We start from the raw sequence: 23,845 nt of genomic DNA, 5'->3' as shown, positions 1-23,845 counted from the left end.
CCCCCAGCCACCTGGCCCCCACACTATTTCCAAAGTTTATGTAGGAAGATCCTGTTAACAGCACAGGTCTGCATCAAAGGTCACAATATTTCGGTGCACCGTCTGTAATGGTGCGCTGCAAGCTATCTTATTTGGTGAAATCACAGTACAATTAATTGCTACATAAAAATAGAATTTGCATAGGGGTACTTATGACATTCCCATTAAAATCACATTAGTTCATCGTGATTAACACTCTTTTACTGAGCATGGAACAAATTAATCTGTGGATGCTTTGTTATACCTGTGCGCAGAAAAGCAGCTTGCAGAAGTAGATAGGGGACATGTATTGTTTCTGTTGTACAATGACTATTCAGTGTCTGTTTCAAACCAGAGCAGGCAAAAAGTGAACCATGTCAAGGTGCTGTGTAAACAAGAATGCAAGAAATTCATAATTCACAAGAATGGCTAAGCAACTCAAAACCACACTTACTTTATCTATTACCAGAATAGTAAAATCCACCTTTTCCAAAAATAGTTGCATGAGATTTTTTTTTAAACCAGTGATGCTAATTATTTTGAATTTGTGTAAAGTCAGGCCAATGACAGCAAAGATCAGTCGATGCTGAACACACAAATCCTTCACTTTTTCAGCCAATGTTTAAATGTGATCCATTCGTGTGATAGTTTTGGCTAAGCTTTGCAGAGTGCAACTCTTGAAAGTGAGGGGAAATGCAAAAAAAATATAAGTTCTGTGCTGATTTTGGGTCCCACAGATCACAAGTGGCTTTAGCCAGCTGGGAAGGGAAGGGAATACTGCTGTGATATTAAGAATTGCTAGTACAAGAAGGGTTTTCCCCAGTACAAGATAGACATGGACATACTGGGGTGAGTCCAGCAAAGGGCCACAAAGCTGATTTATGGCTTGAAGTATCTGTCACACAAGGGGAGGCTGAATGAGCTTGGACTGTTCAGCCTTGAGAAGAGAATGGAGAGCAGGAGACCTTATTGGTGGCTACAGTTACCTGATGTGAGGTTATAGAGAAGATGGAGCCAGACTCTTATCAGACCAGGATGGCATTTCATGCTCCACATAGATATTAGCTGTTTAAGCCTGGGCCAAAACTGATCCCAAAAAAGCACAGAAAGCTCTTCTAGCAAATAGCCAGCCCAGAAGCCCGTCATCCTCTGGAGAAAATGTTTCTCTGATGCCATTCAAATGGCTTTGAAGAAAGATAAGTTCTCAATATTTTTCATTTTGTTACCTACTTCGTGCAAAAATGTTCAAGGCTACTGGTGGGAAAGTGTTGTTTCTTAACTGAGCTATATTGTTTCCTCTCCAAATTAAAATCCTAAAGATTAGTTAAAACAAGAAAAATACTCACTATCAGGCTAAAATAAGAAGGCGCACAGATCTCTACAGCTCAACACTGCAGGAAATCAATAGCATTAAATACAGGGTAGATTGTTCACCTCCAGAATTTTTCGTTACCTTAGTATTTCCTCACACATATACTTTACAGCAGATTTTTGAACTGGTCAGCATTTGGGATCCTGAAGATTAACTTCCTGAACATGGAGCAGAACATATTTTGATTAACATGTTGACATGTTAACAAAATGAAATTATTAGAGACAAGATATTAATAGATGCTACAGAAGCCCATTGCAAAAATGCAAATGGCAACAGTAGAATAAAAAGCAAGTCTAAACCTCTCCCTCATGATACTTTGAGATACACTGCTGGGGAAATCCTGCTCAATTTATTCATGGCAGGTATAAATAGTTTGCACTGCTTCTTTGTATGGAGTGAATTTCACCTTCTGACTTGTCCAGTAGCGAAACAAGCATCATGTTGGTTTATAAATGTCACACTGTTGAACAAACAGTGAAGAGAACAGCTCACAAATGACCCATAACCTAAAATCCTAATCAACTTAAGAAAACATCTTAATATCATTATGTTCATAGACGTTATGAATGAAAAGGTAAATCTGCATTCCCAAAATAAGTAAGTCCCAATTTCCTGGAAAAAACTCCAAACCACTATATTTAAGGTTATGAACTTGGACAAGTGATTATCACATACTCCTCATTTTTCTCAAAAAGCTAACTTTAAACCTGGAGTTTTCTATATTTATCTCTAACAAGACAAGAATTTGGGGAGAGTTTGAGCTAAATCCCTTCAAGTTCATAAAACCTTTGTGGTTTGCTGTCACTGTTTGTTTTGATAGATACTAACATTTTCCATTCATATAGATCACTTTTAAAGAGATCAAACTTTCTACTCACTAGGCTTCATTTGTTTCATGATAAAGTTTAAAAGCTATAGACCAGTAAAATTCCCCTCTGTGACCATACCTTGTTGAGTCAGCAACAAATTCAGAAACCCACCAGGCAGATATTGTATCTTTTCTATGTTTCCACTGAAACTTAGTATACATTATTCGTATATATAATGTAACATATAATGTAATGATATATTGGTATATATAATGCAGCAGGATGCTTTCCTTTCTTGGTTAGGTGCAGTAAATGAGGGTGGTTTTGTTACCTATATCGTTGTGAATTTGCTAATCCTTGGCTGCACTGTTCCTGCTACAGTTTTCTGATTCTATTCCTTTGCATCACTGTATAGTTTATGCGAGCTCTTTAAATACAGTTTTAGATTTTCAGTGTAAATTCTGAAAGCTGTTTTATTTATTCACCATAATAAAATCAAATATGCAAAAATCTACAACTTGATTCACTTTCCATTTAAAAAATGGCATCTTCTATTAATATTTCTGAAGGTATTTTGAAAATTTTTCTCCATGTGCTCCTAGAAAACTAGCAGAATTTTATCCCAAGTAATACCAAAGCCGTGTTACTATACAACTATATAGTCAAGCAATGTTCAGCCTTCTTTTAATCTTATCTAGCAGTACATTCCCAGATGATTTGGCTGCTCTGTATGTGCTTTTTTGGGAAGCTTCTGTGTAGAAAGTGGAAGAACAGTTGTTCAGCACAGATTTTTAAGGACAGGCTAAGGGCTTTTTTGGCTGAGAGCAATTTATTAGCCAGTCCTTTTGTACTCATAGCTACTAATCGGCAGCAATGACATGCCCTAGGGAGAGAAAACCTCCACTTCTTGGGATTGGCACACATTTCTGGCTAAGGCAATGGTGCAAAATATGGTGAAGATCAAGTCACAGTCTGGAGAGTGCTGCCAACTGTCATTACCGTGCATAGGTCTGCACAGGCACTTGAGCATCCATCAGACTTGACTCACCCCCTTACCACGCACCGGCCATTGGATTTTGTAGTAGGAAAGTCCAGGACAGCTCAAGTGAAGCCAAGTTAACAGGGAGTTCCCGAATCACCTGTGAAGAGATGAGGAAGTGTAGTGTGGTCTTCAGTTTTTTATTCGTAAGACTATGTCTACATCTGATGCTTTCTACGCTGCTTGCATCCTCAATTATGAGGCAAAATGGTGACAACCGTTATGATGACGACAACTATACAGTGAAATTACCATTTATTCCAAAGACACAGCTGATATTTAAGTTCCAAACTTCTACTGAAATTCACTGGGAAAACAAATGCTCAACTCTGATTTGTGTGACTGAAAATATCCTCACAGAAAAGGTATTATCATCCTAAAATATTGCAGCTCTATAACTCTTGCTTCTGGTTTTTGTTTTAAACCAGGGTATAGTTACTGTAACAGGCTTGTCATATTATTCTCTGTCCCCTGTGGGGTGTGCCATCAGACAGTGCACTCTAACAGATAGACAATTGTCTCACCGACATCTACAAATAGCAGTGATAACATTTTACATATAATGAGAGTGAAAGTAATGTATTTGACTGCTCATTACATTAGCATCCCTGATAGAAATATGCCTCAGCTCTTAAAAAATCCCCCAACGTATGCATGATTAGAAAATATGACACTGTATCAGTCTATTCTCCACAGCGTAGTGTATTGCCTGACAGCTAATGTGCTTTGCTGCACTGCTATTAGCTGTCTTGCTGCAATGCAGTATGTTACACAGAGTTACTCTGGTGTATACAACTCTGCCCTGCTCAGCCTCTGAATTTGCAGAGTAAATGCTGATTATCTTGAAATGGTAATAGCATGATTTTCCAGTATGAGCCACAACAGCGATCATATAGTTAACAAAAGCTGTGACTGTCAGCCAAATTGCATACTGAGCACAATTATTTGAGCCATTAATTGCTGTATAGCATTTCCTCTTGAGATAACAATGATTAAAATTTATGCTGATAGATAACTTTAGGGTAGGATTGAAAACGGAGATTTTTAAATGCACATGCAAGTCACTTGCTGATAAGTCTGACAGTTTATCACTGCTGTAATAAGGAGAAATGAAAGCAGCGTCAATGTAAAACCGCAGCATCCAATGGATTGAAAACCAACACTGAGATTTCTAGGCAGCTCCGGTAAGATTTGTGCTGCTGTCCACCTGCAGATGGTCTGAGCACCTTTTATGTAAAATCAGCAGGCATAATGAGGCATTATTAGACACTCAGTGGGAGCCTCTGTCCTTGTTTTTCAGAGGAAAAGCTCCACTTGCTGAGCTGATGAAGCATTAGAGTACATTGGCCCAGATCTTCAGAGATGCTCAGATAACTAACAGGTATTGATTTCAGTGAGCACTATGCATCTGGACACCAAGATACTAAATCACTGTCACTATATAGGCTCTCTGTCTGTAAGGGTCGTATACCATAATCTAATAATGAATCTGATCGTGCCCGTCACGGTAACATCAGTACCACGAGCTAAGGTTTTGTGACTACATAAGCTTCGTCCCCATCAGCCACTGGTGCAAAGCAGCCCCTGCCTCTCCATAAAAGGTGAGCAAAACCCAAGAATGTCACAATTTGCATTTGCTCAATTTGCCCTGCTCTTAACCAGCTGTGAGTTCCGCTGTGCCGGTGCAAGCTCAGCGGTGGAGGCCTCATCTGCGCCAGCAGCACACGCTGCCCTGGCTGCTGGCTGTGGGGGGGCCACACTGTGGGGCTGGAGGCAGCGCAGTGGTGGCCGGAGGGGCTGGCCAGGGGCCACAAAGGGGGGCCCTCCTAATCTGAAATACTGAGATCCCCATGGAAACTCCTCCAATTAACAAAGCTGCAGAATTAATAAATCACTGTGCCATTGCTAAACTGCACATTGCGTGCATAAAAAAACGCAGAAATGCACATGGACCAGTGCAAGTTGCAGCAGTCAGCAGTACTCAGCACAGTTAGTCCCCATTATTCTACTGCTGGGTGAGGATTGGGAGATTAACCTTGTGCCACTTTTGCTAACCCATTTTAACCTTCTAAATTCTCAAAATACTGGCAGACATGAGTAGTCATCATGAGGAAAGAAGCTGCCAAAATTCAGTTTACCTTCCCCTTTGACAAATAAATAAAAAAAATGCCCAAAGATTCTGAGACTGATTATCATATTTTTTGTGAGTGACATTTTGGACCCAAACCCTTATTCTGTAACACAGTTCTGTGTGAATGCAAATACCCAAGGCTTTTACTTTAGGTCTGTAACCTGTATATTATTCTTGGGCTTGAGCAGCTGATGCCAGGAGCGAAGACAGACGCCTCGCTGCCAGAGCAGAGAAAGCTTCGGTGACCCACTCCCGTGGGGTGTGCAGATCCTGGGAATTCAGGGCAAGGGCTGCAAGCAGGACTGTGCCCTGCAACAAAGTGTTCGTTCTTAAAGACGTTGCGTCAAAAACCTGCAGAGTGGTAATAAATTACTCTAACTTGTAAAGTGTGATGACTACATGAGGCTACTTGGCTCCTGAGCATTCCCTTGCCTATGCACATAACTGTCTGAGCACTGCAGTATTGCACCCCTATACGGTAAGGTCACTAAGTGCATAGAAGACCCACACCCCCCACACCTTTCCTATTTCTTTGCTTGTCCAAGCAGCATGTGGCATCTTCCTGAGGCAGGAAGACTGCCATTTTTTCTGTGCTGAATGGAAAGCCGGAGTGCCTCTCCCAGGTGCAATATTCTACTTACCAATAAGCTGAATATATTGCTTACTTGACCCTTGCTGCATTTGTCTTCAGGAGTATCTATCAATCACCCCCTTCAGCTTGCTTTAGTTCATTGTTTAGATTGAAGAATAAAAGTTTCAAGACATGCGTCTGGATTTCTCCAGGTTCTATAATTAAATAAGGCAAACCACAAGAGAATAATCAAACACCATGTCTAAGGGTATTGTTACAAGTTTGAAAAATAGTGCCCAGGAGAGATACAGAGCAATAATTGTGAATGTGGAATGTCAGAGATGCTGTAGGGTCAGGATTTTCTTGTTGTGGGGGACAGAAATTATCATTGTGTTCTTTCTACGGGAAACCTGAGGAATGCAAAGATAGGGCAATATACCCACAGCATTGTGAGACCCAGAGAAACAGGAAACCTCTTGACCTTTATTTTTAACACTTACTCTCACATCACTGAATGACCATTGCCCATTAGACACCAATTACTAAAGTAAAACAGAATCCACGGACCAAATCTCACATGTAACTGCTTGCTAGCTTTTTCTGCAGTTTGGCCTCACTGGAAAAGAGATATGGTGAGTCTTTGAACAAGCATCAAACAATGCATAAAATGTGTTTATAAAATGACCCTCTTGAGCTTCTGTTTGGTCCTTGACATAGGTTTCTTACAGAGGTGTATCCCAGCTGTCAGTTGGTTCCTGCTCTGTTTGTTTTCTCTCACTGTGCAGATTGTTCGTATTCTCCCCCCATTGACTCTGTCACTGAAGTAATCCATCACAGCTATCCATCTTGCATGTCATTAATAATATTACCATTCAGGCAGCAAGACATGGGTACAAATATGAAATATAAAAAGACCCTCTTCTCTCGAGGAGAAAAGAAACTGAAAATCGGTCATTGTGTAAGTAAGTCTGGTGTTTTCAGTCCTGGGAATCATTCCCTATTGTCTGGTGCAGGGGAAGTTGTCACATCTGTACAGCTAGGGTACAGGATCGAAAAAAATCTTTGATAAATGTCAAAGCTGCATAAAGGGCTTGACCCAAGAGTCACCCTCTAGGATTTCAGCTTTGTTTTTCAGTAATTACTGCCAGTCTCAAGACAATTATCTGCACTTACTCATGAAACAAATGCAGAACATAGATAAGGAAATTGCCATGACTTGGGTTTTCAATTTATATACAAAAGACTAGAGTCAAATAGCCATAGCTTTCTCCTGTTTCAGCGCAAGGAGCGCTGTGTGATCTGCTAGCAGTTGTGCAGATGCACCTCCTCCAGGTGGGGTTACCAGTGAGTTCACAGAGAACAGCTCTGTGCTCCCACTCCTGGAAACCAGGCAATTTCCTTCTTCACCTAAACTGCCTGGCCTCACACTTCAGCCAAGATCATAGACCAGTTCCAGTCCTCCAAATACCAGATTTCTGCTCTCAGTAAAAAACAGTTTAAAGACAACTTCCTTAATTTAAGCTTTGATTTTATGTGAGGGGAGCAGAGTACTCCCTTGTCATTGGCATTTACAGGCAGGTGAAGCCACACATGATGTTAGGGATCACCAGACCCTGCAGCCCAGCAGAGGCGAGGCTGCCACATCTCAATACCCCCAGGTCCAGCCAGCAGCAAGGCTGAACCAGCGTTCCCAGTAGGCACACACACAGAGCACACATATACACCACATATATACATATATGCATCATATATACATACATACATGGCTCGCCACACAGATCAACACAAACAGAAAATACAGCACTCCAAAAGACACAAACAGCACCAGTGGCTTCATCCTGTCCTCCCATCTGGCAGTTCAGGCTGAAGGTCCCTTACTGGGCAAGACAATCATCCAAGGTGGATTCCTCCAGCAGCTGAGCTCTGATACTCAATCTGCCCAGTAGCTGTCCTGGGATCCCAGCCTCCCCAGTTACTGGCACCTGGACATGCCCTGAGGCAGCAGCCCTGCTCCAGCTGCTGGTACACATTTCTCTCTAGTTTGCTCACACACACACACAGACACACACACACACACGTGCAGGTGGGTCTCAGTTGACACCCAGACCTCACAGTCAACTGCCAGTTTGCCTGGACCCTCTGGTCCCTCCACAGTCAACTCGGTCTCTCCAGTCACTGATACCATGGACACATGGGCCGCCAGCCCCTGGTCCCACCCCAGGGGCTGTCACTGAGACCCCCACCCACCCCTGCACATGGGACAGACACCTCACCCAGGAAAACAGCTAGAAATGGGGTTTAGCGAGAGGTCAGGAGAGACTGTGTTGGCCACACACAGCCAGGCAGGTGCACTGACCAGCCCCTGCTTGCACATGACCACACTCTTTCATCTCCTTATCCCACTGTTTTCCCACTCACTCCTCCCCAAACCACCTTTCTCCATCCTCCTCGGAACATCCAACAGTAAGTCCTGTGCAATCCCTAAATGCTTTTCCCCTGCCTCCCATAGTGATTCCCACCTCCATGGCAGTGACCCCTCAATCTGTGGGATGATGGGAACCCTCTCCTGTTGGCTCATGATGATGGGTGTCCCCCAACCCATGGGCTGAGGCTGCCCAGGACAGCTTAGAGGTATGGGTTGGGGCTTGTGTCTGTGACAGGGTCACTGGCGGCCCCCCCAACCTTGTGCCCGAGGGTCCTTCATGGTGGAGGATGAGCCTTTGGAGGGCTCCTGTGATGCCCCAGGAGCAGCTGGTCTGGGTGTTACTGGGGTCCCCCCCACTGGGGACTCCTCTGTGCACGGGGACCAGCTTCTTACTACATAACCTAACACAGAAAACTCTTAAATGATTTGCTTAAAGCTACACATTTACAGTGGATCAATTACTTCACTGAAAGCTTTCTGGTGTTTAGGTGTTTTTGAAAACTTAGCCTATTTTTAGTTACCAAAATCTGTATTGACAAAATCTGGGTTTGAAAATGCTCATCTGAAGGAAGTAATTTAAGTATTCATTTCCTAAAATGTGGTCTTGTGTTTAAGTGTGTTTCTTTGTAAAAATGCTGCTCCAGAGGAAGTGTATTTCTTGTGATATCCTGAATGTTTCTGCCTACAGGACTTATATGAAGTACCAAGGCAAGTACATACTTCACCTGTGCATGAACACTTTAAAAAGCCAAACTAATTGTTTGGGAACAAGTTGGCAAAACCAAATTCATTCCGATGTAGCTGAACTCCTAAGTAAACCATATTTTTATCTTCTTTTAAGCTCATTTTAATAGGAAGTTGTTCTTTTTATAATAATAAAATAGAATAGGGAGTTGCTAGCAGTATCATAATTTAGTTACAGAAAAAGCTTTATTACAATGATCCAGGGAAGAAAGCTTTTTGCTTAAACTGAAATGCTGTACTCCAAAGCTTATATCATAGTGCATAATGTCACCAGAGAGAAATAAAACACATCTTAGCCTTGCAAAGAAGAATGATTACAATGTGTGAATTGGTCATATAAAAAGCGATAGGCTCCCTACGGTTTGAGGAACTTAAGTTGCTTTGCTGAACAGCTAGGCTATTCTTAGAAACTAAGGTACATAATTTATAATGTAAAGAATAATTCTGAAAAGTTACTGATCCAAGACATATCTAAGTCACAGATGAGAAATCACAATTTAATAAGGCAGTATGACTTTAAAAACCACTTGGTCTTAGGAGCTGGTTTAGCTAATGAAATGTCCATAGCACAGGTATAAAAAATATTACTTTCACATACTTCACATCTTCTTCTGTTTCTTCTTTTTTTTTTTTTTTTTTTTTTTTTTTTTTAAATTGGAAAGTCTTTTACCTTATGCTTTGATCCTGGCAGTTTCTATAATTATGCAAATTTAGTTTGTTGTAATATTTAGGCAGAGAATTGTTACAAGCTCCAAGAAGACCCTCAGTTTTTAAGCACAATCTCCTCTATTCTGCTCTGTGCCTTGAATTCTTCCTGGCACTATCATATTTTTCTTTCACCTTTCTTACCATTTCTGAAAGTAGACCATGCAGCTTATGGGAAGACCATCCTCTTACCTTCTGTTATGCTCAATATTTTACTATGGGCAGAGAGAAGAGAACACCGTACATGTGAAGACAAGAATTTCATAGTTAGCAGAGTTAATGTTTTAACAGGCTAATAATCCCATTTATTAGCTTAGTAACAACACTGCACACTAACAACCCAAATCACTAGAGAAAAACCTCAATTTCTGTTAAATACTTTGTATAGAAAAAACTTCTTAGTACCTACTCCTTTTTTTTGGTGTTATGCTCCTCCTGCCAGCGCTATTCTGGGTGTTAACGTTGACAGTCACTATCTGGGGGTGCCAGCATCCTGGGGTCTTTGTGTGGAGAAGGGCTGGGAGCAGAGGTGTCTTCCTCCTCTTCTCCAGGAGAGGCTGGATGGTTAGCTGGATTGTCTTGAGGTCCACATGGCTTTATTTTTATATATTTTCTTATCCTTTTCTCTTAATTAATTCCAAGTTATTCAGGTTTTTTTCTGTTCTCTTTGTGACCTCAAAAGCTAGTTCTTCCCTGAACAATATCTTTAGAGCAAGCCAGAAGTTGTCCCTCATTCTGTGTTGTCCATATGATGAGTTGTCCAGCTGTTATTAGGTAAACCATGTATCTTTATACTTACTTTTGTGAAAAAGAGTATGGATTGTGGCATGTATTCTTTCTTTCCAGCTCCAGATCATCACTGGAGTTACATTTAAGTTCAGATCCCACCTACTCTGCCCTTTTCCCTTTTCTTCTCCCACCTCAGTTTTATTAATTTAATTAGGGAATAAATTAATCACAATATCATAAAACTACTGGATATACTAGAATTTAAGTAAATTATTAACAAGTTGTTTGACACTCTGAATAAAGCACTTGGGCAATGCAATGTTCCAGTACTAGAAACTTGCCTTGCACTATACAATTTGTAATTGGCAACCAAACTTCATACAAGCAAGATATTCGGCTTAGGCCAGGAAGGGTAACAGCTATTACTTTTAAGTCTACTTAAATTTTAATATTATTTTTAAATTTATAGTTACAGTTGATTTTAAATCTATAAGGATAAATGTTCCTTATCGCTGTTTTTGAGGGGTACATAAAAAAGCCTTACTGTACAATGCCCTCACTGTTTAAAATACATGCAGTTTTTACCCAGCCTTTTCATTTGCATCCTAGTATTTGTTTCAGCTCCTGTCCCTCCACACTAGAGCATTTTAACTGACCAATACAGGAATAAAACAAGTAATCAGAAATTCATTATATTGGTCAGCAGGCTGCAGAGTCTTGCCTAAACTGGAAGGTGTCTGGGTCAGGGTTTGTTTTACATAGTGACTATATAGTGGAAACCTGATTCCTGGCTAACTAACATTACATGGCTGTAAAGTACAGCACATCATCTGGTATAATCTCATTTCATTAATTTTGCACATGCCAAGGAAGCCGCAGATATTTATGTTATGAAAGTTTAAGGTTGTTTAAAAATTATTTCGACTTGCCTTCACATCCTTTTGGTATTAAAGTCATGTGTCCTCATCACAAGTTCAATAAAGTCAGACTTAAAGGGAGCCATAAAGCTTTCTGTAAATGATATGAAATTCCTTTTGGTTTCACAAAATGTCATCTCTTAGTGCCCTGGTACTTAGGCTAGAAATGAAGAACGTGTATATCTCATTGAAAGTAGGAATCATTCCTACAATTTCATGAAGTTTCTGGTTTTAGCTCCGTAAAAATGGGAAGTGTAGAACATTTACATTATGATTTTTTATATACTTGTTGTTACCATAGGGCTGAATTTCACCATCTTGCATGCAAGACAGGAATATGTTTGAGGAGATAACAACACCATGGAGTGGGCAAACACTGAGATGACCATTTGTCACTACAGTTGTGGACCACAACCTTTCTAAATGAGGCATGCTACAAACACAGAACAGAGCAACCATGTCTGCCAATTACCTACCCAATGTATCTAATCTGGTAAAATAAAGAGGTGGAGGCCTAAGCCCTGCTCTGCAACCAGCCAGGGTTTGGTCACAAGCATGTTCCCTGGAATAGTTTTGGCCAAGACATGCTAGTCCTCTCCCTGACCATGTTCAGGCACAGTTTGGAGATGGCAAATGCCAGGAAGTGTTTCCCAGTGAATGGATGGGTGGATGGGCAGGTGGATAAGTGGGTGGGAGGGTGGGTGGATGGATGGATGGATGAATGGATGGATGAGGCTACCCTGTTCTGACAGAGGAGAGAGTTTAGCCATGCAGATGTGAACCATGCCATGTCCCCTGTCCTCTGGCCAAACAACAGTCGCTGGCACATTTCATTCGGTAGCATGGAGACAGCCAGAGAGTTTAATCCCTCTTTTATATAAATAAATAGCAGCCCCTAACCACTTAACATGGTTGAAAAGCTTGTTTCATGATTCTGCTCCACAAAAGTGATGTATTGCTAGTAGATAGTCGGGTTAGACTCACACACACACCTGCCTTTTCATGCTGCCTTGTACTTTTTCTATGTTTCAGACATCTCCAGTATGGTAACGTTACTTCTGTTTTCCTCCACCATCTTCCATGCAAGACATGGCTGCGCACAGGTTCCCAGAGCAGGAGCACAGCTTCCCTGAAAGTTGACAAGCGGAGGAAGTGCTCAACTTGCTCACTTTTGCCAATGAGTAACGACTGAGATCATGCAGGGAGAATATCCTGAATTACCTTCCCTTGTTTATCATGAAGAGGTGTACATTCAGAATGATTGCTATAAAGGATGTACGCAACATATGCATCTGTGTGTTGAGGTGATGTGTACAATATCAAATTTGTTACAGTGTAATTCAGTAGAAAACCATTCTCTGTATTTAGATTTTTCCCATTTTTTTTTTTTGTCAAGACCATTTCCCAATCTGAGTCTCTTAACATTTGACATCTTTCTATGCATGTGCTTTCAATCACTATCATTCCTGTGGTGCCTCATGATCCTTAAAAGGCTTTATCCTGACAGCATTCTCTAAAACAGAGAGACACTGCTATCCATATTTTATAAATGAGGAAATGAAGTGCAGTAACTGACAGAGGATGCTGAGGATGTCCATGATGAAGCTGTAAAATGATTCAGGTCATCTGAGTCCCTGTTGGTGTCCCAGGCCCTGGGAACACCCTTGCCACAAACTCTACATTGTCCATCCTTTTGAGGATACAGGGAACAGTCCAGAGCAAAAAATACTGCTATCAACATTTTAATTTGTATCAGAGCAATAAGCAAAACAGAGAGAAATTCCTTGAACAATGCTCTTTTGGCAAAACCTGTATATGGCAAAACATGCCCTAGGCTTGGCAAAACGTGCATTAAATCCACTCACAAATTTCTTTAGATTCTGTTGAATTGTACTCGTTAAGGAACAAAACTCTTGCTTTTCCCATTGCTTGCCTGCATTTTGAGCTTTCATCGCTCTATTGCCACACAAGCTTTGAAGCACATTCCCTGTGAACCCAGAATGGATTCAGCAAAGCTTTTAAATGCTTGCCTGAAGTCAGTGAGATAACTTGGGGTGCAAAGCTGGGCAAGGTGAGTACCCAGACGAACTGTAGGTTTCAGGGTCACCCTCCAACATCCACTGAAATTGCCAGGAATCTGTTCACCAGCCACAGTGGGATTCGGTTCAAGTTCATTTTCACTTTAGCTTGCAGAAGAGATGAAATACAAGCAGTAATAAACAAGGGAAATAATTCAACCCTTTTTGCTCAAGCCAGTCAGCTCAGAAGGTCCATGCTTGTGGTGCACGGACATCCATTAGCACATGATCCCACTCCTGTGCTAAAGGGGGGAATCTGTGCTTTCTGAGAAGCGGTGAAAACCCATGAACCAGAAGTTAAGCTCAGGGACTGGTGGCAGCTGCAGAGGCAGCAAAAGCGCTGCAGATCTGGAGCGCTGTGGCGGAGGTCTGTGTGCTGAGCCGAGCTACAAGGAGGCTGAACAGGCCTGAAATGATAAAAAGTGAGCTGTCGTTTAAGAAGATGTATCATATCAATTATAGCAGAGCAAAAAGCTTGGCCCAGACCAGCAAAATAAAAGACAAAGCGAAAGAAGGAAAATGCAGATCTGGTTCAAAGGAATATGAATGATCAAATGAAGACAGCTGCCACTTTACATCTCCCAGACTCATATTAATCCATCAGAAATTACCTCAGGTAATGCAGTTAACAAGATTTCTTCCTCTTCATCACACATGCATCTTGCTTTGCCTGTACAAGTGTGAGAGAAAAAAAGGAAAGCCTAGCAAAGCTTTCATTTGCTTAACTAAAAATAAAGGTCTGTTGCATCTATACCATGAAGCGATCACCTTTCAGTTGTGTTAGCACGCTTTCCCACACCGTTCCACGCTGAGCAGGTCGCTCCGTGGCAGCACACGGAGGAGGCGCACAGCAGTTGCCCGTGTCCGTGGCAGAGCAAGGAAGGGGAAGTCGTGGAGACAAGGGAAGCGGCACAGACGGCATTAGTCACGCCGGGAGGCAGGCAGAGGAAACGGAGCAGGAACAGAAACAAACAAGCAAACCCAGCTCAAGGCTGAGCTGTGCCCAGAACAAAGGTCCAACTACAAAACAATTTATAGTGCTGTAAACAAGAAAGGAAAATATTCTGCACATGGAATGAGGGAAACAGCTGTGTCCATTGCTGTGTTCTCACACCCTCGCAGCCAGCGACATCCCCTCGGTGGTGTTTCACAAGCATGTACCAGATTCCCCGGGAGCGAGGCAGTGACCAAGACCGAGGATGCATTACTCGCCAGCTTGCATCAGGACCTGTGCAAAACCTGGCACAGGTTGACATGCATTGGTGCACTTGACGTGCATCTCAGCAACCATGCCAGTCTGGCCTGGGGCTCCACATCCTCTGTATTTCCCATTCCAGCTCACAAACTAAATGGAAAGAAGCAAACTTCATAGCACTGGGTATCCTGTGGGTTTTGGTGATGAGCCATTGGGGTTTGGAAGGCAAAAGTTGTTTAGTTCAGAAGGCGTGTGGCAAAACTGTAGTCTGGACCATGAAAAAATGTATTCCCCTCCAAAGAGAGCACAAAGTATCACCTGAATCCCAGTGAAAAAGGGACTGAAATGTGAAATCATTTTGCCTCCAAGGCTGAGGACGTGGGTTTTCTGTGTCTGAAAAATCAATGTAATATCTCAAATAATGAGATCAACATATCTGAAGAATCTAAAACCATGGTTAAGGACAAAATGCAATGACTTACTTAATATCTCAGTTACAAGATATCGCCCTAGAAATTGAATATGTTACAGTTAGCATATTCTTCTAAAGTACCTGTAACTCAGCGCTGCCAGAGATTCAGTAGCAGACAGAACAGTCAGCAGACCTGATCCCACTCACTGGTTTCCACGTTCAAGGCTGCTCACCTTCTGGGGTCGTCTGGAGTTTTCCCACTGGCTTCACGGCGGCAAGGTGTCACTACAGACCACAGACAGTGCTGCTTTGCTGCAGAACCCACCTCAGGTCAAGAATAAACCTGTAACATGTAGAATCATGCAATCTTCACACCACTAGCAAAGTTCTTTGTAGGACCTACATGACTATTGTGTTTTGGTGCTTTTGGAAAAAAATGAGGTCATTTCAATTTCTTGCATGATTGTAATCCCCCTTCTCCCTAAAATGACATATTTTTTTTTCTGCTCTAGAGAAGTTTGTCTCAGTTCTGGGAAACCAGACACCCATCCCATGGCAGATATAGGTTTCAGGTCTCTCTGGAGACATATTGGACTGTCTAAGCATCATTTCAGTCCTCAAGCCCTCTGCCCAGCTACAGCCTAACTTTACAGCCTAGAGCCTAAACTGACAGCAACACCCATTAGGTGCTTATGTTTATGTCTGTGCAGTTGTTCCAACCCACCAGCAATGTGTCCCTGAGCTGCTCACAGTTCACATCACAGGCCCCGCTACTGATCCTGTTTGAGGCTAAACATTGTCAGCGCCCTTCCTGTCCTCACAAAACACAGCCAAGTAAATGTCTTGGAGCAGGTTCAATCCAAGAGCTCAGTGATTGAGGAACTGATTGGTGGTGACGTAGGAGCATAGGCAAAGAGCGAGCCATGGATTATTCAAGTATGCCCCAGCAGAGATGATGGGAAAGGAGGGAGGGCACAGACCACATCTATGGGCCACATTGGCAATAGCCTTTGACATCCTTCATGGTAAAGGGTTGACCTGGATCAAGCTCCAGCAGCCAAAGAGGATGCATTGACTGGGAATGCCAAGTGCAGCTGGGTATCCACTACTTTTAAATGGTACGGATTTGTGAGGGGTCCTCTTCTATTAGCTATATCATGTTTAACTCACTGTTTCCCTCCTTACATGCCTATATGTCTCCTTGCAATGCACAGAAGAGTCCATGTGCTGTACTGAAGGTAGAGGGTTTTCCTGGCTGGCAGTAATAGCTGGTGACTGCCGCAGCTAAGGTCCTGATTGATTCTATCAAAGGAAATGCACTAGAAATTATTACAATTTAACCCAAAAGGCTCAAAAATCAAGAAAAAGACAGCTAAGTGTTGGAAGCGCAACAGCCTATACCTCAGTGCTGCTGATTGTAAGAATATTTTGCATTAATTTGGAGGGGGAGGAAGAGAAAAAAAAAAGAAAGGTAAAAGTAGAATGAATCTCGACCTGACATTTTAGTGTGATTTTCCTTGTAATGAGGTCTACCAGACTGTGAAAAGCCTCCCAAGGGAATTGATGGCAGCTCCATTGATTGGGTAATAAAATTGCTGCATTTTATGCCTTTGGTAAAGCCTGAGAACCTGTCTCTGAACTGAGTACGATCCAGGACACGCCTTTCTAGAGGAAGCAGAATGCTTAATAAAGCTGCCTGAATATTTACTTAATTTTTACAGATTTAATGCCTCTAAGTTGAACGAGCATGCCATATGCTTGTAGGCCAAAGCATTGCTTTTATGTTTTGAACTAGAGCTATTCCCTGGAGTATGGGCAAACTTGTAAAACACTTTCTTTATTTTCCCTCCATAGCTGTTTTATTCTTCCTCGCTCCAGCCCCTCATTTAGTTAGGTGTTGGACTCCTAAGTAAATCTTTGCTACACTTGTTCTTCCCATGCTCACCACTCAGCTTCTGATTTATACATTCAAAGGGAGTATGAACCAAATAATGCACAATGGTTGCTGATTTTGATCATACAAATATTGCAGTCAACATCTGGCACCTGCCTATTCATACCCACACACAGAAAAATTAAGTCACAAACATTCAAAAGTAGTCTACAGAGTCATTTCAGAAACCTCTTGGGGGATTAAAGAATAACAGTGAGGATAATCATACCTGGATCTTAGCTAGCATATTTCATCAATAAAGCTTAAAGTGTTTAACAAAGTAGGCATCAGAAGCTCACAATTTAAAATGGAGAAACAAATGCATAGACTATACTGTGATGTGCAGGGGATGTGAAAAGGGTGTACTGTGGACCCTCACAGAAAAGTTGCTCATATGAAAACAGATTTTATATTTAGGACCTATTTCTCAGATCTCCTTTTCCGGAAATTAGCAATTTCCACCAGCTCTGGTAAACTACAAGCTCAATGGCTTTACTCAAGACAGCACTGACTCACTACTCTTGAGCACCAACCATCTTTTAAGAGTCTGGGCTGATCAGCTTCCAGGTGGACGTGGAAACCTGCTTCTGAACTGGTAAACCTCTCCCAGTGCAGGCTGACATTGAGAGCTATCTTGTCCTGCATCCACTCACACAGAAATCCTGGAGGTCCTAATGATAGCTGCAAGCCTGGTGTGGCCCCACTGCTCCGTGACCCTGACCCTTTGGTGAGCACAGAGGAATCCTCAACCACCAGAACTTCAGTCAGGCACCTCATACACAAAGATGGCAGGTTACATGTAGCTGCGTACACTGCAAAATTTGAGGACCATGAGCTGCTGTTGACATTCCCTTCACTTCATTATAAACCCTGAATTTAAATTCTGCTAATGGTACACAGTTTGCCTTGCTGCTGACACCTGGATGTGCTGTTTGTTGGTTGTGATGGAAACAGTGGTGAAAAAAATTTGTGTCTTTGAGTGGTTTGAGAACACTCCTGCTTAGGGCTTGTGAAAGCTTTTATGATTCAAAGCAGGACAATTCACTGAAGGGTACACCTGAGGACCCTGCAGCATGCCCCCAGCCCAGAAGTCCTAGCAACTCGAATTGTGAGAAGAGTGCAAGCATGAAGGCAATTGCAAAGTGTTTGAGTGGTGTGCGGCTTGCAAGCGTGAACAGTTCTACCTGGGTCAGGCTATACACTTCTCAAAGTACAGTTTCTAAATGGAACTTTACTCTTCAGTGAATGAATACACCACATTTCATCTTCAGGCATACTGCATACCCTGGCCTAATATTGTTCTTTGTGTGGAACTCCAAGATCTACCTCAAATTCTTTTTTTCTTTTCAGTTAAATCTCCTACATAATCAGTTTAGACTAATCAGGGTTAAGTACTGAACACTCGCAGTATACTGTAAACTACCTTTCTGTTTACCTGCCTGGCTCACCCTGCAATATGTCCCTGTGTAACTATGGGCGGGATCATTTCTACAAACAATATACCAAATCAAAAAAGCCTGTTCTGCCCATACTTGTATTTTGATGACAAATGGTAATACCTCTTTGACTGGGAAGCTTCTGGCATGCTTTGTGTTACTAAAGATAGGACTTAGCTAATTTCATGCATCTTGAGTTGGATGTCTAGTCCAAGTTGGTTGTCTGAGCTCCTTTGTAGTTAGTGGAAAAAGATAAGTGCATCCAGAGAGCAATTTGTGGTCTTTTGAATGGTCCTCCCTCTCTGTCTCTACAGTGACTCCAAAGGAAACTGAGATTACCTGAAACAAGATGCTTTGGACACCTGGAGCTAAGGGAGCTGACTTCCACCCACCTAGCTGACTGCCAACACAGTTTGTTCATACCTGCCCAGTTCTTTGCTTGGTACCAGATCTAGGCTGAGAAAGCTCTGTACATTTCCCATCTTATTTTGCTTTTTCAGAGCAAACCCTCAAAACTTCAATTATTTCTGAACAACAGGAGGGCACTTGCTTCCTGTACCATGTTTGGTTCATTGCCCCACAACCACCCATGCTGAAGCTTGCTTACTGCACTTGAGCCAGGCAGGATCCTGCCCACTCCGGTCAGGTTTTTGAAGGAGTTCCAGTTTATTTCTGAAGGATGAGGGAGAAAATTAATTTCTTTCACTATTAGCATTTTGAACCCTGATCTCTGTCGCCTGACCTCTAGTAAGATTAATCCACAGACAAAAGCAGATGACCACCCTATGTCAAGAGCACAGCTCTTCACAGATGAAGTCTAGTTCCACCTTGGGAAAATCACAAAGTCTTTCTTTCTGTTTTATTATTCCTCCCCAGACACTTTCTCCCTTGGTGCCATGAGAGGTCCAGATTCTGCTTACATAAATGGAGGTAAGGCAGCACTGTCTATGACCTGAGCAGACTATCTTGACATCGTCTCTGTTTATATGTAAAGAAAACACGAATATGATCAGAACTGAACAGGGAAAACAAATAGGGAAATCAAATATTGTTTCTTTTGGTATCTTTCAATACTTGGGAGAATTTATCATTCTTTTTTCTGATTAACACTACAGGGTCAGGCTATAATTTTGCTGCATCAAAGCTTCTTCACTCACCACTCCACTGCATTTCTTTGTCTTTACTGAGAGACCCACACAAAAGTAATAAATTATTTTCTTTCTGAGAACTGCAGCATCTCAGGACAACTGATTTAATCACAGCTTCTGGTTCTTACTTTGTTACTCTGGCTCTAAACCAGCACTCCTGTGCTGATGACTTAGACACAAGCCTTCTACGTCCCCAACTTGTTTTGGTTTTTGAGTTAATTTAGTATTCAATCCACAGTTACGACAAAGACAAATACATGGCTGTGCTCATTGTCAGCTGTGTCTGCACTATGCTATTAATTTGAAGCAATATATTTTGTGTGCACAAACTATTCTGTTTACTTGTTTTTGCTTACTGTTACGTTACTCCTTAACCGAACTCGGAGTGTTTTTCTCCATATTTTACATCACTGGCATTTCATGTCCTTCTACACACCTGTTCTTTTCCTAGGTAAATAAAATTCTGAGCACTAGATGTGCGCGTTTCAGTGGAAGCAGAATCACTGCTAATGCACTTGTTTTGGGTGCCCAGTCTTAGTTCCATAAAACATAGCCAGTTAATTACATGGAGTATAAATTCCCTCAACACTCATTATCTTGAAAAAAGGCCTTTAGAGTTGGCAATCCTTTATAATGTACGAGGCAACTACATGACATTTTTAAAAGCTCTCCTTTTTTGCCAATTTCCAGATGCCAGAAACATCCAGATGCTGGAGAAACTGTTTCAGTGGAGAGAATTGTGCTGGTTTTGGCTGGGATAGAGTTAACTTTCTTCATAGCAGCTAGTATGGGGCCGTGTTTTGGATTTGTGCTGGAAACAGTGTTGATAACACAGGGATGTTTTCATTACTGCTGAGCAGTGCTCACACAGAGTCAAGGCTTTTTCTGCTCCTCACACCGCCCCATCAGCGAGTGGGCTGGGGGTGCACAAGGGGTTGGGAGGGGACACAGCCGGGACAGCTGACCCCAACTGACCAAAGGGATATTCCATACCATATGACGTCATGCTCAGCATATAAAGCTGGGGCAGGAAGAAGGAAAGGGGGAACATTTGGAGTAATGGCGTTTGTCTTCCCAAGTAACCATTACGCGTGATGGAGCCCTGCTTTCCTGGAGATGGCTGAACACCTGCCTGACGATGGGAAGTGGTGAATAAATTCCTTGTTTCGCTTTGCTTCTTTGCGTGGCTTTTGCTCTACCTATTAAAATGTCTTTATCTCAACCCACGAGTTTTCTTACTTCTACTCTTCCGATTCTCTTCCCCATCCCACCTGGGGGGAGTGAGCGAGCGGCTGTCTGGTGCTTAGTTGCCGGCTGGGACTAAACCACGACAAGAATGAAACTCATGTGGGAGGAATGGGGAGTGATTAGGAGGACTCATCAAAAAGACAAACAAACCAAATAGAAGAAAGTGCAGATGACTGAGGATAGGTCCAGCAGCAGCATGCAGAAATGGTCTTGCAGTTCACTGAGAGCCACATGAGCTGGAAGAGCAGTGAGCAAAGATAAACTAAAAATTAAGATTCAGCTAGTATTCACATTGCTGAAGAGATTGGTTTGTCTCAGACAAACTCACGTATTACAATTCAGATCAACATGGATCAGCAAATGTTAGCACAAAGAATGTTTTATTCTGCTTTTGAATCTTAAAACTCTGTTGGAAGGATCATCCTTTGGCCTGTGTTAGTACAGAGCCTGGCACTGTGGGCTGTTGATGTATGGCAGGTGTTCTTTGAAGTTACTGCAATAACAGCAATTACAATAGCAATGGTATGTTAGATTTTATGGACTTTCTCAGTGCCCACCTCTGGTAGTGGTGGTAGACTACAAGCCAGTCCTTTCTGCATGGACTATATAAATAAACCCTTTTACCATACACTTTCTTCTGCCCTTGTTGCAGGACAGAAGGGAATAACTGCTGTCTGCTTTTCTTCCTGCTTACAGCAAAAGTAGCAAGAAATTTTGTAGCTCTATGTAGCCTTCACTAGGAAGACACCCTGTAAAGAGGTAGAAAGAACTTCATCCTTTAAATGAACTATCATCGGGCTTGATCTTGACTTACTTAATGGGTCGTGCCACAAAACCACAAGATCATCCCCAGATCAGAGATCTATGGGAGTCCAAGTGAACAAATTGCAATGGAAAATCATGCTTGTATATGGTTTTGTAAAGTAAAGATAGTTTGTGATTAGCATTATTTAGCATGTATAGGGTATCCTGTGTTAAATAGACTTGATTTCACAACATTATCCTATCAAGTTTATTTGCCAAATTTCACACGTACAGGCAGAATGGAAATTTTAACACAAGCAGGAAAATGACTTGTTGGAATAGGATTGTAAATAGTTACTTATTTGTGATGTTGTACTGAGTTAATGGGTCTTAGATTTTGCTATTTGGTCATTCAAGAAAAAATCTGAGCATAAAAATACCATCTTGCTATTTCTAAATGGTGACAAGTTTCCCTGGTACTGAGATCCTCCCTAGTATTGATAATCACTGTAAGAATACTAAGTGCTGTTCACCTCTAGATATTAATTTACTTTATGCCGTTGTGCTTTTACAAGTCTTAAAACTGGAGATGCCTAGGGGTCTGGTCATGCACCGAGGCCCTGATGAAACCGTGAACTGACGTAATCTGGTCTTCCCATGGTGGGCTGTCTCTGCTACCCACACTCTGGCTCTGCTGAAGGGGACAGCAGTAGCTCCAGTGTTGTCCGCCTCCATCCTCCCAGTCTGGTGCAATGCTGTGCTGTCCTGCAGTGGCCCATCAATGTCACAGCTGCATTCGTTTCCCCAGCTATGTAATTCCGATACTATATGGGTATTTTGCATGAGAGTGTGACCTCATGTATGCCTGGCTTTGCACTGCTTTCTAAAAATGTGTATCTTATTGCCCCTTTAACAAAATCAATGCACTCAATATCATCTTTCACAAAATATTTTGCTCACCAGCTTTTCATTGATTGTGTTAGTTTGGTGATGGTCAGGAGCTTTGTTCTCTCCTTTGCTTTCATTACTCTTACACAGTCTTAACAGTGAGGCTGACAAGAACAACAGTCCCTAATGAGAGTGTGAAGAGGCATGTGAGGATCCCGGTTACGCAGCTGTGCACAGCACTTCTCATCGCCAAAGCCACCTGGAGCAGGGAGAGCTGGAGTGACAGTCTGCTCCATCCTCCCCACTTTGAGAGGTTATGGAGGGACCTGACTCATTAATGTATCAGGTAAGCACAGAGCATGCGCGTGTATCAGTGATTTAAATGTGCCCAAGGTCTTTCTTTGGCCCTGAGACCAACAGACCTGGACCAGCTTGCGTCCATAGTGCAACCTCTCAGAGCTTCCAAAATCAGGTGGCTGTATCCAGGCAGGCCCTTGGAAATAGCGCTTGTGCCATAGCCAGGAATAGTGTGGGTGAGGATAAACTGGCATGAACGAAAAGCATATTGGGGACCTTACTAATGGGTCAGTTAAGCTCCTGTGCCCACGAACATTTTTTCATCACTGTTTAATCCGCAATCATCTGTGGTGGAGGAAGGGAAGGAGAAAGGCATCTGCTAAATTTTTGCACTTCCCATTATACTGGAGCTTGCTTTATCTTTACCCTGGAAGCCCCAAGCCTTGCAGTGTCTTTGCAACAGATATTTCTCTGTGGAAGCTGTTAGGAAGAAGTATACTCCTACACTTAGCTTAGCTACATTGAAAAATGCTGAAAGCCATTTCCCTCCCCACCTGCTCCCTCTCTCAGTCTTCTGAGATAAATCATACCTTGTGCGTTAGCCAGTGCTGCATCAGTCCTCCCCATGCCTGTGGAGGACTCTGCAAACCCACGTATGAGACATGCGACATTCTCAGCAGCACTAAGCTCTGGTGGTGTGAGTCTGTCTGCGCCGAGGAACAGGCTGGGCAATACTCACTTTCAGAGGCAGCTGCCTGACTTTGACTCACATGAGTGTGTTCCTAAAAGTTCCCACTCACAAATCATGAGTGTGTTCCTAAAAGTCATGTTGAAGGGAAGAATTATATATAGTCCTTAATAAGCAGCACTATCCCTTTCTATTTACTTCCAGTGTGCAGGGAATGAGCCTTTCTTTTTAAACCTATGTCAGTCTCACCTTTTTGCTTTCTGTTTCAGTCTGGAAGGGTACAGTGCTGGTGTTTAATCTCTGAAGGAAATGTAA

Source organism: Gavia stellata, chromosome 1 (assembly GCF_030936135.1).
Source record: "Gavia stellata isolate bGavSte3 chromosome 1, bGavSte3.hap2, whole genome shotgun sequence".
Classification (NCBI taxonomy): Eukaryota; Metazoa; Chordata; class Aves; order Gaviiformes; family Gaviidae; genus Gavia; species Gavia stellata.
Note: the sequence above shows the minus strand (reverse complement) of the source record.